General features: G+C 38.9%; 1 protein-coding gene across 3 annotated transcripts in view; it reads left to right on the forward strand.

The window, feature by feature from the left end:
* The window catches only part of npy2rl (neuropeptide Y receptor Y2, like), an 86,693-nt gene that overhangs the window by 14,940 nt on the left and 59,397 nt on the right, over nucleotides 1–12,356 (forward strand). The window contains exon 1 of one of the 3 annotated variants that reach the window (XM_004572303.4): nucleotides 5,008–5,247. The exons of the other annotated variants lie outside the window; for them this stretch is intronic. The gene's annotated coding sequence lies outside the window, so the exon portion shown is untranslated. Of the gene's footprint in view, nucleotides 1–5,007; nucleotides 5,248–12,356 lie in introns of those variants that run through there. 3 annotated transcript variants of the gene reach the window in all.

Below are 12,356 nucleotides of genomic sequence, written 5' to 3' on the forward strand. Positions count from 1 at the left end.
CCGGTGAGGCCTCTTCTGGGGCAAAAGGGGCCCTCGGGCCTGCGGTTCAGTTCACTCTGGCACAGCTGGCTGCCGGCAGAGCCGGCGGGCACGTGACTGCAGCCCCCTCTGGCTTCTGCTCCGTGGCTACTGGGTGACCCCTCATCTGGGGCTCTCCTCAGCTCTTCCCAGGAGGGTGGCACGGATGCGCCTCTGGTGGTCCTCCTTGGGCTCTCACACTCTGGGGCCTCTGGATGTCTGGAGCCTGGATCTCCTCCATACCTGCTTCATGCCCTGGGAGACAAGGCTATGGCTCTCTACATCCTCTAGCAGACCATTACATGGGGAAACCTTTTGAATACAAGTGCGCTGATCCACACAGGTGTGCACACAGGTGTTCACTGTTCATTGGCATAAACTACACCTTTATTGGTGCTATTTCCAAGCACATTGTGCGCTGTCGGTCCTGTTTGCTACACAACAACATATGCAACAACACACAGATGGTGTGTTGGTGTTGTGTTTAGTATGTTGCTCTGTTTTTTTTTTTTTTTGCTTGTTTTCTCTTTTTCTCTCAACAGGTGATCCAGGAGATTTCTTTTTTCCTTTCTCTTCCCTTCTGTTTTTCTTTTCCTTCATCTTTCTTTCTCCCTTTCCTATCGCTCAGTCATGTCTGTCCCGTCTGTAACAACTGAAAATAAAATAAAATAAATAATAACGAAAGGTCGATCAAAAAAAAAAAAAAAAAAAGAAAAAAAAAAAAAAAAAAAAGAAAAAAAAAAGTATTTGGTTTCAAACAGCTATGCAGTGCTGCACTTAAAACCTCCCTGTTACTGCTTTGATCCCAGTAACCCACATTTTTCATGGAAGACGTCACTAGTCAGCTAATGCTCAGCAAAACTTAAAGTGTGATACAAACTACAAATGTTAGTGTTTTGCACCATTTGAAATGTGTTGGAATAGCAGGGCATAACTTTTAGTCTGAAGGCAAAAGTTATTTTCTTCTGGAGCAATTACAAAGAGGGTTTTGGTGCATTACCCTCTCCAAATCCTCCAGAATCCTGGACAAAATCAAATCAAACCAAGACCCCATTTGTGCAATATGCAGTCTTTGTATTTTCATTGTAAATTCTTTCAGAGGAAACATTTGAAACACTTGATGTGTTATACGTGATGGGTATAATTTTGTAGTTTTTGGGTTGTTCTTGGACATATATTTTGGAAAAACACTGTGGGAGTCTGATACCATTTTCCTACTAGCATTAATCAGGAGAAATAGGCTTGAAAAGGTTTTGGCTTCAACTTCACATAACAACAGAAGCAGGAGGTGCTAATGATAAACAGCTGCTTGAATCTCACTAACCACACAGGGAAGGTATATTTTTAACAGTCAGGCTCATTTTCAACAGTTGATTTTTGCTGAAATGGGTTTTTGTGCTTGGGTGAGAAAGATAGAAGAGGCTTGTGTGCCAGAGAGCAGCTTGTCAGCTTGTCTCTCCATCTGTAATCAACAGTGTGACACTAATCCTCAGACTGTGTGTCGAGTAGGGAATCTCAGTCCCAAAAACTGAAGAGTACGAGCCACAGGCTCTCATTCGGCCCATCCAATCAGGCAGTGATTTATACCTGAATAGGATGGGACAACGGCTGAACTGAAGATGTTGTTCAGGCAGTGACTTCTCAGGGTATTAAGCAACATATTGCTTATTTCATTTCCATTTTGTGTTTTTGTAGCTCAGCTCTCATTTTTGGATTGTCAGTCACATATCTTATTTATACATTATTCATTGTTTTGTTTCTGTCATATAAGCTGTCACCAATAACAAACAAATTATGGTACAAAACAGGAAGAAAAATACACAACTAAAAGTTTCACTATTGATTTTCATGACTTGATAAATTGTTGGTTTGTTTCCCTCGCAGCTTGTGATTTACCATCCTTGCTACTCTAGAATTACTAGTGGATTTGTTTGGGTGTTTGTATGTTTGACACTTGTGCAAACTACCTTTGTGTAAATGTGTAGCTGTCTGTAAAGGAACAGCAACAGAACACTGATGCTTTGACTGTCACAATCAGCAGGGCTGACTGTGTGTAGAGTGAAGGGTGGACCCAAATGCAGACGGAAACAAAATGTGAAACATGACTTAAATAACAAAAAACGAGCCGTTTGAGGCTGGCAAAATAACTGTAAACAAAAGGCAAAATGCAAGGCTAACAATGAACTAAACTGGGTGAGCTAAATTAACTAAAAACCTACAACAGGAACATGGACCTGACATGAGGAAACTTGACACAACTTCTTGGCTTGCAGACAATCTGACAATGACACACTGAAAACAGAGGACTTAAATGCACAGGAGGTGATTAGGGGAAGTGCGAACACATGGAGGAACAGCTGACTGACATGAACCTAATGACAGGACAGGGGAAGTGAAACTAAATACAATGAACAAAGAACACACGACTCCTTCAAAATAAAACAGGAAACACTGAAACTAGACATGACAACACGAGCTTAACAGACCTAACACGTGATGAACGATACAAGAACTCAAACATAGAAACCAAGGAAACAATAAATAATAACTGCCTTTCCTTAGCTAAAGCTAAATAGGAATGACACAAACTAATCACAAATCTAAAATGAGACAAATACAAAATGAACTCAGAGCGCTGGGTCAGAGACCCAGCCTGTGACACTGACTTCATCTAATGCCATCAGCAGGTTGTATTTTTTTTTAGTTCAGTCTTTTGTGGGAAAATACTAAAAAAAATATAACAAGAAGATTAAAATTGGATTTCACATCTGCAAATATTTCTTCTCTCTGTAGACACCAAAACCATTCACAAATGCTCAGATGTCATCATCTTGCTAAGCCAAGACAATTTTTATGTTTTTTTGCCTTTAAAAAAAGTAAATCAATAAAGGCCATGGGCTGGGTTAAAATGACTTGGTTTTGTCAGATTTAAGTTGCAGTTATAGTTTGGGTGAAGAAAGATAGTAGATGAAGCGTGAATGGTGGAGACTAAATCAGATCTTCAAAAATTAGGAAAAAAGAAAAAGAAAAAAAATGTATGCAATGATACACTGAATACCCTCACTTGAATTAAAACCTTTACAATTAAAAAATAAATTAAAATAAATATATAAGGTCTTATTAAAATTAATCATGACCTCTTCAAATACAAATGTATAATTTTTCACTTCCTAATTCCTTTTGTTCTGGAAGACTGCATGCCAAAAACTCTATAATTAAAAACAGGATAAGTTTTACAACATTTGCTAAAATATATCATGCTTATAGTTTTTCTTCTGTGATCTAACATTTAATACATGTTCATAAATGCAAAACGTTGGACACAAGGAAGCTATTTTTAACCATAACCATTCAGGTTTACTAAGAGTCTGTTTTCTGTTAACCCACCAAACAACTGGTCTAATAGTTTAAACAGCATATCATAATCTCTAATAATACAAACAGAAAAGTAAATTATGAATAACTTAATAAAAAATCAATAAAATTCCAACTATAACTACGGCGACTCCTTTAGTCCTTGATATATAATTCATACCTCCCATGTTTTATTGCAGTTTCCTTTCCTTAATTCATTCCAAACAAATGACTGTTAAAAAAAATAAAATAAAAATAAAAGCTGACATTCAGTGAACATTACAAATACCAAAAGGGAAAACTGTAAGATCTGTGAAAGAAGGCTATTTATTCATTGACATGTAAATGTCACGGATAATTTCTTTAATTTCACCTGCAGCTTTATTCTGGCATTTAGACAATGGTGGCATTTGGAATCACTGATACTGAGTGGGTGACTGAAATGTTAATTATATTCAAGCTAAGCTGCTTTTCAGTTTGTGAGGAAAACATTTCAGTTACAAATCAAAATTAGAAGAAACAGTAATTGGTTATTAGCTGCGTAGTCTTTTCCACATCCAAACATTATGTTACTGAGAGACTTTTACCGCTTCAGCCGCTATTACTCCACTTCTTAATGTTAGACATCAAAGTTTAATGAAGTGTTGGGATTTTGTGCAAAAGCTGCCAGCTGCTGTTTCACTTCTCACCAGTTTGGGAATATATTTCTTTGTCTTGTTGGTTTAATTCCCCTACTTGGCTTTTTATTTTTGTGTTGCCCATTTCCCCCTATTTTAAATCATTTTTTCAGGTTTCAGGGTCTTTTTAACATAGAAATGACTCAGCAGTTTTAGTAATTATACTCACTTCAGGAATTTTTGATTAGCACACACACACATCACATTACAGTCATGACTTTCTTTGCCCAACTTCAGTTTCTATCAACCATTGAAAGCCTTTCTCTAAAATTCTACTCCATGTTACATGATCAGTCACATCATTGCTGCAGTTAGCAGCACATTCATCCTGCCCGTCTCCAAATCTGCCACACCACAGAGATGCTCTGATGAATTCAGGTGCTAACTGGGTGAAGGCCCCTGAAGTACACTAAATGAACGGCCATATTCAGTTTGGCTTTGTGCCATAGTCTATTTTCTTGCTGGAAAAAGCCAAGAAATCTGAGGCCATATATGGATGCACATCTGAGCAGCAGGAGCAAGACCCAGCTAGATTGTGGCATTCAAAGTGATTACTGATTGCAATTACAAAGTGGCCCACAAAACCATCCCCCACACCATTACAGCAGAGGCGGCAAGTCTGCATTATTGATACCAATCAGGTTGGGACCAGATATTGGTTGCTGATTCTGGCTAATAATCTACACCCTCCAAAGATGTGCAGGATTATCAGACCTGGCATATTTTTCTTTTAATCTTTAACTTTTTTGGGTGTTTCTCTTTTATGGACTTTGCAACCTACATCTCTGTTCTCAGCTGACATCAGAGGAACTAAAGTATTTGTGTTGTTGTTAGCCAATCAACTCAACGCACTTGTGGTGTGTTGTGAAGAGTGAAAAATGAGGTGCCACATTGCATTGCTGATTGATTGGATGATGCTTATCAGGTGAATGTCTGTGTCAGGACTCTCCTTCCTCACATTTGACCTCCTGGAATCATATTTAATTGAGACCACCATATTTTCCTTAACCTAACAAACGAAAATAAATTTCTGAGTACATTTTCTGAGCAAAACCCAAGTAAATCAAAGGGCAAAACACAGAGATTTCAACTGGATTCCAACCACAGTTTCCTAACAAATATCTAACACTGCCATTCCTGGAGCCTTCTGATGAACACTTAGCAGCTCTTTGAAATGGGAGCATTACCTCACAGCTCAGTAAGTGTAAAGATGAACGCTTGAAAAAGCTGCCAATTGCTAAATTCCCAAGGATTTCCAAGCCATATTCCAAAGGAAAAATATGCATTTGCATTTGATTTCAAAAGACTTAACAGTCAAATCTAATGAAGAAAGTGGACAATTGTTAAATCTGATGTGGGTAAACAGTCGATTATCACATTCTGTTTTTTGCTCTTGTTTTTTAAGGTCTATTCTTTATGTGTTAAGGCAAAGAACATTTGTGATTGTTTCTGTTATTTCTGTGCACCTATGTCACTTTTTAAGCAGTGCCAGTTGGAATATTATATCATAAGGACATATAATTCCTAGCATTTTGACTGACAGCTGGTTGATTTGATTAGGTGGCTTCATCGTGGCTCATCAGCTCATCAGAGAATGAAGTCTGAGCAGTGTTTTAAATATTTTATCTCGTGCATTGTCTTTATTCTCTGATTTGTTTTAATAATTTAAATGCTGAAGGTGTGGGAGCAGCTTTGGAAAGGCTCCCCAGTGGAATGTTTTTAGGTTATGTTCTCCAGTTTTGTTGTTGTGTACCAGTAACATAAAAAAAAAAATCACATTAATTTCTCACAGTTTAGTTCATAAGTTTGTTCACAGTTTGGGTTTTTTCTTTTGTTTTTGGTTTGATTCCCCGTCATCAGCACTTCCTGCTCCTGTTATTACAGCTTAAATGTAATTCATGGTTCTCCTGGCATGCTGTCTTCTGGGTCTCCTTTCTGATTAAATTTACAGGACCTTGTGCTGCTCAGCTCTTTCCCTGATGCACTTCTTATGTAGGTCAGGAAAGATCAATGCGAATTAGAATTTACTAACTTTTAGTACAGAGCGTACGTCATGTTTAATATTCTACTTTTTGATTTTTGCCATTCTTGAGGGTCAAAGAGATCACCTTCTTCCTCAGGATGACAGTGATGTGATCACATTTTCCTACATGTCACTGCTGATTTGCACAGGATTTACCATTTGTCAGTGCACACTGTAAAACATTTTTATCATCTATAGGGAGTGCAGAATTATTAGGCAAGTTGTATTTTTGAGGAATAATTTTATTATTGAACAACAACAACCATGTTCTCAGTGAACCCAAAAAACTCATTAATATCAAAGCTGAATGTTTTTGGAAGTAGTTTTTAGTTTGTTTTTAGTTTTAGCTATTTTAGGGGGATATCTGTGTGTGCAGGTGACTATTACTGTGCAGAATTATTAGGCAACTTAACAAAAAACAAATATATACCCATTTCAATTGTTTATTTTTACCAGTGAAACCAATATAACATATCCACATTCACAAATATACATTTCTGACATTCAAAAACAAAACAAAAATAAATCAGCGACCAATATAGCCACCTTTCTTTGCAAGGACACTCAAAAGCCTGCCATCCATGGATTCTGTCAGTGTTTTGATCTGTTCACCATCAACATTGCGTGCAGCAGCAACCACAGCCTCCCAGACACTGTTCAGAGAGGTGTACTGTTTTCCCTCCTTGTAAATCTCACATTTGATGATGGACCACAGGTTCTCAATGGGGTTCAGATCAGGTGAACAAGGAGGCCATGTCATTAGTTTTTCTTCTTTTATAGCCTTTCTTGCCAGCCACGCTGTGGAGTACTTGGAAAGTATGTGATGGAGCATTGTCCTGCATGAAAATCATGTTTTTCTTGAAGGATGCAGACTTCTTCCTGTACCACTGCTTGAAGAAGGTGTCTTCCAGAAACTGGCAGTAGGACTGGGAGTTGGGCTTGACTCCATCCTCAACCCGAAAAGGCCCCACAAGCTCATCTTTGATGATACCAGCCCAAACCAGTACTCCACCTCCACCTTGCTGGCGTCTGAGTCGGACTGGAGCTCTCTGCCCTTTACCAATCCAGCCACGGGCCCATCCATCTGGCCCATCAAGACTCACTCTCATTTCATCAGTCGATAAAACCTTAGAAAAACCAGTCTTGAGATATTTCTTGGCCCAGTCTTGACGTTTCAGCTTGTGTGTCTTGTTCAGTGGTGGTCGTCTTTCAGCCTTTCTTACCTTGGCCATGTCTCTGAGTATTGCACACCTTGTGCTTTTGGGCACTCCAGTGATGTTGCAGCTCTGAAATATGGCCAAACTGGTGGCAAGTGGCATCTTGGCAGCTGCACGCTTGACTTTTCTCAGTTCATGGGCAGTTATTTTGCGCCTTGGTTTTTCCACACGCTTCTTGCGACCCTGTTGACTATTTTGAATGAAATGCTTGATTGTTCGATGATCACGCTTCAGAAGCTTTGCAATTTTGAGACTGCTGCATCCCTCTGCAAGATATCTCACTATTTTTGACTTTTCTGAGCCTGTCAAGTCCTTCTTTTGACCCATTTTGCCAAAGGAAAGAACGTTGCCTAATAATTATGCACACCTGATATAGGGTGTTGATGTCATTAGACCACACCCCTTCTCATTACAGAGATGCACATCACCTAATATGCTTAATTGGTAGTAGGCTTTCGAGCCTATACAGCTTGGAGTAAGACAACATGCATGAAGAGGATGATGTGGACAAAATACTCATTTGCCTAATAATTCTGCACTCCCTGTATAGAAATCTACAGATTTTAGCCAGATATTTGTCTTTAAAACATTTAAATTTACAGATTCGTCAAAAGGTACGACAATGATGATTTTTGCTTTTTGCTCAGGCATAACTACTAAAAGATTGGGGTTTCTGAAAGTTTTTCTGGTAATAGGAATATTTCATTTACATTAATATGTTGATAAAACAGCATTTAGCTGAAATGTGTTCCTGATAACTGATTGTTCTCTGAGGATTGATCGTGTTTTTTAGAGGGGTTCACGGTTTCTTAAAGATTCCTGCTTTGATCAAATAGTAGGACCACATTTTTGAACTGTTGACTTGGTCGACTGACACATACATACACACATAATAATGGATTGTATTTATACAGCGCTTTTAAAGGCACCCAAAGCGCTTTACAATTGCACTATTCATTCACTCTCACATTCACACACTGGTGGAGGCAAACTACAGTTGTAGCCACAGCTGCCCTGGGGCAGACTGACAGAAGCGAGGCTGCTATATCTCGCCATCGGCCCCTCTGGCCAACACCAGTAGGCGGTAGGTGAAGTGTCTTGCCCAAAGACACAACGACCGTGACTGGCCAAGCTGGGGCTCGAACCGGCAACCTTCCGGTTACAAGATGAACTGCCAACTGTTGAGCCACGATCGCCCCAGCATTCATGGTTTTGCAGAAGAAGCACACTAATGACTGTGGTGCTCCAATATGTTTGCATGTATGAAGTAACGGTAAAACAACTGTTGGACTTCCTGTGATGAAATTTGGTTTTGATATTGTTTCCAGAGGATTAAAACCTTAGTGCTGGTAATGATAGTTGTCATGATAAATTTTACTGAATTTCGTGCTTTGGTTCCATTCCTCAATGGTTTGGCTCACAGGTGAGTCCAGATATATAATTTCAGGAAGATTGACCATTCTCCATTAGGTTTCCTGTTGTGGCCATCATTTTTGTTTTTTATTGAAAGAAAACTTCTACTGAATGGGATCAGACAGTCATTGTACCCAGAGGTATCACAAGTTTTGTAATTCTTTGACTACTACAGCTAGATCAAAATTCTGACTGGTCACTCAAAACCACTGGAACAAGTTCATGGTGTCCAGAGAACGCATCCTAATGATATGGGTACTCTGTATGTTTCACCACTCTGAGGCTGGCATGTTGTGCTTAGCCTTACAGTTAAATTTTGTTTCAGTACTCTTTGTCTCCCGTGGTTCTTTTTAACCGACTTTTCAACTGAAACAATACAAATGTAAAGTACAGATTCTTGTTTTGTTTTTTTTCTGAAACATCTACTAGATGGGTGGTAAAATAATGTTTAGATCAGAAATTCATTGCTACCATGAATTCTGATAACCTCTATAACTCTTAGAGTCTCTCTATAGTGCTGCCGTGTGGTCAAAGTTTTGACTCATGTACTTGGGCTCAAAATGTAATCCTCATTCCCCAATGCAGTAAGCAGTGTTTATTTTGGGGTCCTATTTTGGGTTTGCTTTTGGTGAGACTCAAACACTGATGTTAGTGGACGCATTTATGGAAGGCATTCCTCAAATCATTACAAAAGAGATACAAAAGGTGTACTGGTAACCTGTCCACATATCTTTGGTGATTTTTGTATCCGAGTGGTTAACATTTTGTTTAAATAGGATTTCTTACTTAAAAGTACTTCACACTTTTTTATGTTTTAGTCCAACATTAAAGAAAAGAGTCTGTGTTTCTAGGCTTAGATCTTTAATCTCTTTCATCTCTGTCGTCAGACTGCTTTGCTGGACTGATGTGGATTGAAGTGGACATCTGGCCTTATGTCCAGCGGCACGATTGTGATTTCACAGTGATGCGATCCCATCAAATCCTCCCTAATGAGCAGCACTCTAAAGGCTCAGTGATTGATTCTCATTTGAAACTGGGGTCGGGGGAAAAAGGGAATTAGAAACACTCCCTTGTGCTCTGTTTCTGCTTTCTGACCACATAACCAGGACGCTCCTTGCTGTCTTTTTCTCTGACCTTAGCTGTGACTCAGACCGTGTCATTTCCTGCTCGGCAGCAAAAAGAAATGGTGTGACTTCCTGTGTTAAAGTGTCACAGCCCGCCGGGTGACTGTTGTTTCCTTTGTCTAAATCTTTTCTCTTTGCATTTGATGGGAGTTGTGAGCTTGTTGTGACTCTAGTAACTTTAGTTTTTATTGCATTTTGAAAGCTATGTCACGTTAGAAAGGGATCCTTTTGAAGAAAAAAATGAAAAGCAGAAACACCCACAAGCAACATTCTTGACTTTTAACGAGTGTTTCAACTTAGTATGTTAGTCCCAAAAAACCTGGCACTTATTGGAGTTCTTGAAAGGTGGTGACGACTTCTGCCTCTGTATGGGCTATTTTGCATTTAAAACCTTTTTTGGTGGAGGAGTATCTATGCTGGCCCCTGAGGACAAATCACACAAGCATTTTTCAACTTCAACAAATTGTTTTCAAATATGTACAAGTTTGCTAAGTAATGCTCCCCATGAATTTTCAAATTTTGGAAGATGCACATATTTTCCATCAGAAAGGTCAGAGGGCCAGTGTCTGGCAGCCTCATCTCTGTCAGTGCGCCCCAGGGCAGCTGTGGCTACAATGTAGCTTGCCATCACCAGTGTGAGTAATGCGTGTGTGGATGACTGAATGTAGTGTAAAGCACTTTGGGGTCCTTAGGGACTAAGTAAAATGCTATACAAATACAGGCCATTTACCGTCATATAAGCACTTAACCCTTTAACTTATTTACAGTCCTTTTTTTGCAGGTAGACTTGATTAGACAGTGGTCTAGGCTATGAACTGGATTCAGGAGAGTCCAAAATTTAGCCATATTTTCAACATGTTTTGCCCTGTCTGCTGTTGAGGCTACTTGCAATACCCTCAAGGTGTTTTTTACGGTAAGGAAAGGAGGATATAATATCAAGTTAGACGAAAGTAGGGGTGCTGAGAGTACCGCAGCACCCCATCACAACAAATAGATAACACAGCACTTCCTGCCAAATGGAAAACATAGATAAAGGTGTTAAAACATTTTATATGCTATTCACATTATCAGTTATCACAGAAGTGTGTAAAGTTTAAATTTTTCTTCAAATCAAGCCTAGCGTCATGGTCAAATGACACAGGCTATCATAATAGTAAGGAAATTAAATATAGTTCAAACATCTGGTTAAATCTCTTTCCTCTGCAATGAGAAATTAATGAAGCCACTGAATCAGAAGCGCTTCCATTTCATATGAACAGGATTTTAATATTTTTGTTGCTCTGCTGGTGTGCAGTGGTGCATGTTTTATTTCTTAATAACTAGTCCTTATGAGGTATCTGGCAAGTCTCCTGCCCACTGTTATAAATTGGCTTATTATTAACTCCCCTGGTTGAACAGTGCTTAAACGACTGAGTCATAACCAGCTCAAATGCAGTAAATTAAAACGATCTTGCTCTAGATATCAATAGAAACTTTTTTTTTTCTTTTGCTTTAACACATTTAGTCATCAGCATTTAAATCACTGATGTGATCTGTGCTTGTTTGATCTGAATATGTTGAGGCCTAAAGCTTAGTCATTTGGCTTTATACCTCATTTTTTACCACTGACACGAGGGCTGTGTGTAGGCTTAATGAGCCAGTCATTTAGGGGATTGATTAATGACTGAATGTGAAGTTCAGTCACCCAACTAATTTGTCATTACACCAAAGAGTTGTCAAGTTTATCTGGAACTGTCCTGCTATTTAGGCCCAGCGGTTTACTAATGGTGAAATATATTTCCCTGGAGGGAACTGTAGGCTAGTTAAACAGAGAGGCATCAGGTAAAAGTGACAGAAAGTTAGTTACTAAAGTTTGGCTTATTGATTTGTCCCCATTACCAAAAGGCCAGAAGTTCAGACAACAGCAGCAAAGACAAGGTTAAAAAAAAAGTATTTTGCATTAAAAAAGAAAAAGAAAACAAAATAAAACATCAGTTCTCAAATTTACAGCTTATTCACAGGTAACAATACAGATAAATGTTATTTTATATTCACTGTTACCTCTGGGAGATATCACATCGCAGAAAACCCTCCCCAAATTTGGAGCGATATTCCACCCTTTTCTGACTGACAACCATGGCCTCATATGTGGCAGTGGTAGTTCCCATACTAGTTATAACCATGTATAACTGTCGGACAATCTGAAGCCTGCAAATAATAACAGAGCACACAGTCTGATGCCAAAAACAGAGCTAACGCCACACACCTTTGAGATTGTGAGACCAAATCTTGGTCTTACTTGTCCAGATATAAATCCAGGAACACATTTTTTCAAAAGCTCAATTTTCTGTGACCTAAAATGCCATTTGCATGTAGACGATAGAGATGGACTGATCCGATATTATGTATCGGTATCGGTCCGATACTGACCCAAATTACTGGATCGAATATCGGCGAGAAATAAAAAATGTAATCCGATCCATTAAATATCAAAAAAGCACCTTACAAAACTTGCTACACGGCGTAACTCGGCTCATAACCGTAGCACGTT

Source organism: Maylandia zebra, linkage group LG3, assembly GCF_041146795.1.
Source record: "Maylandia zebra isolate NMK-2024a linkage group LG3, Mzebra_GT3a, whole genome shotgun sequence".
Lineage (NCBI taxonomy): Eukaryota > Metazoa > Chordata > Actinopteri > Cichliformes > Cichlidae > Maylandia > Maylandia zebra.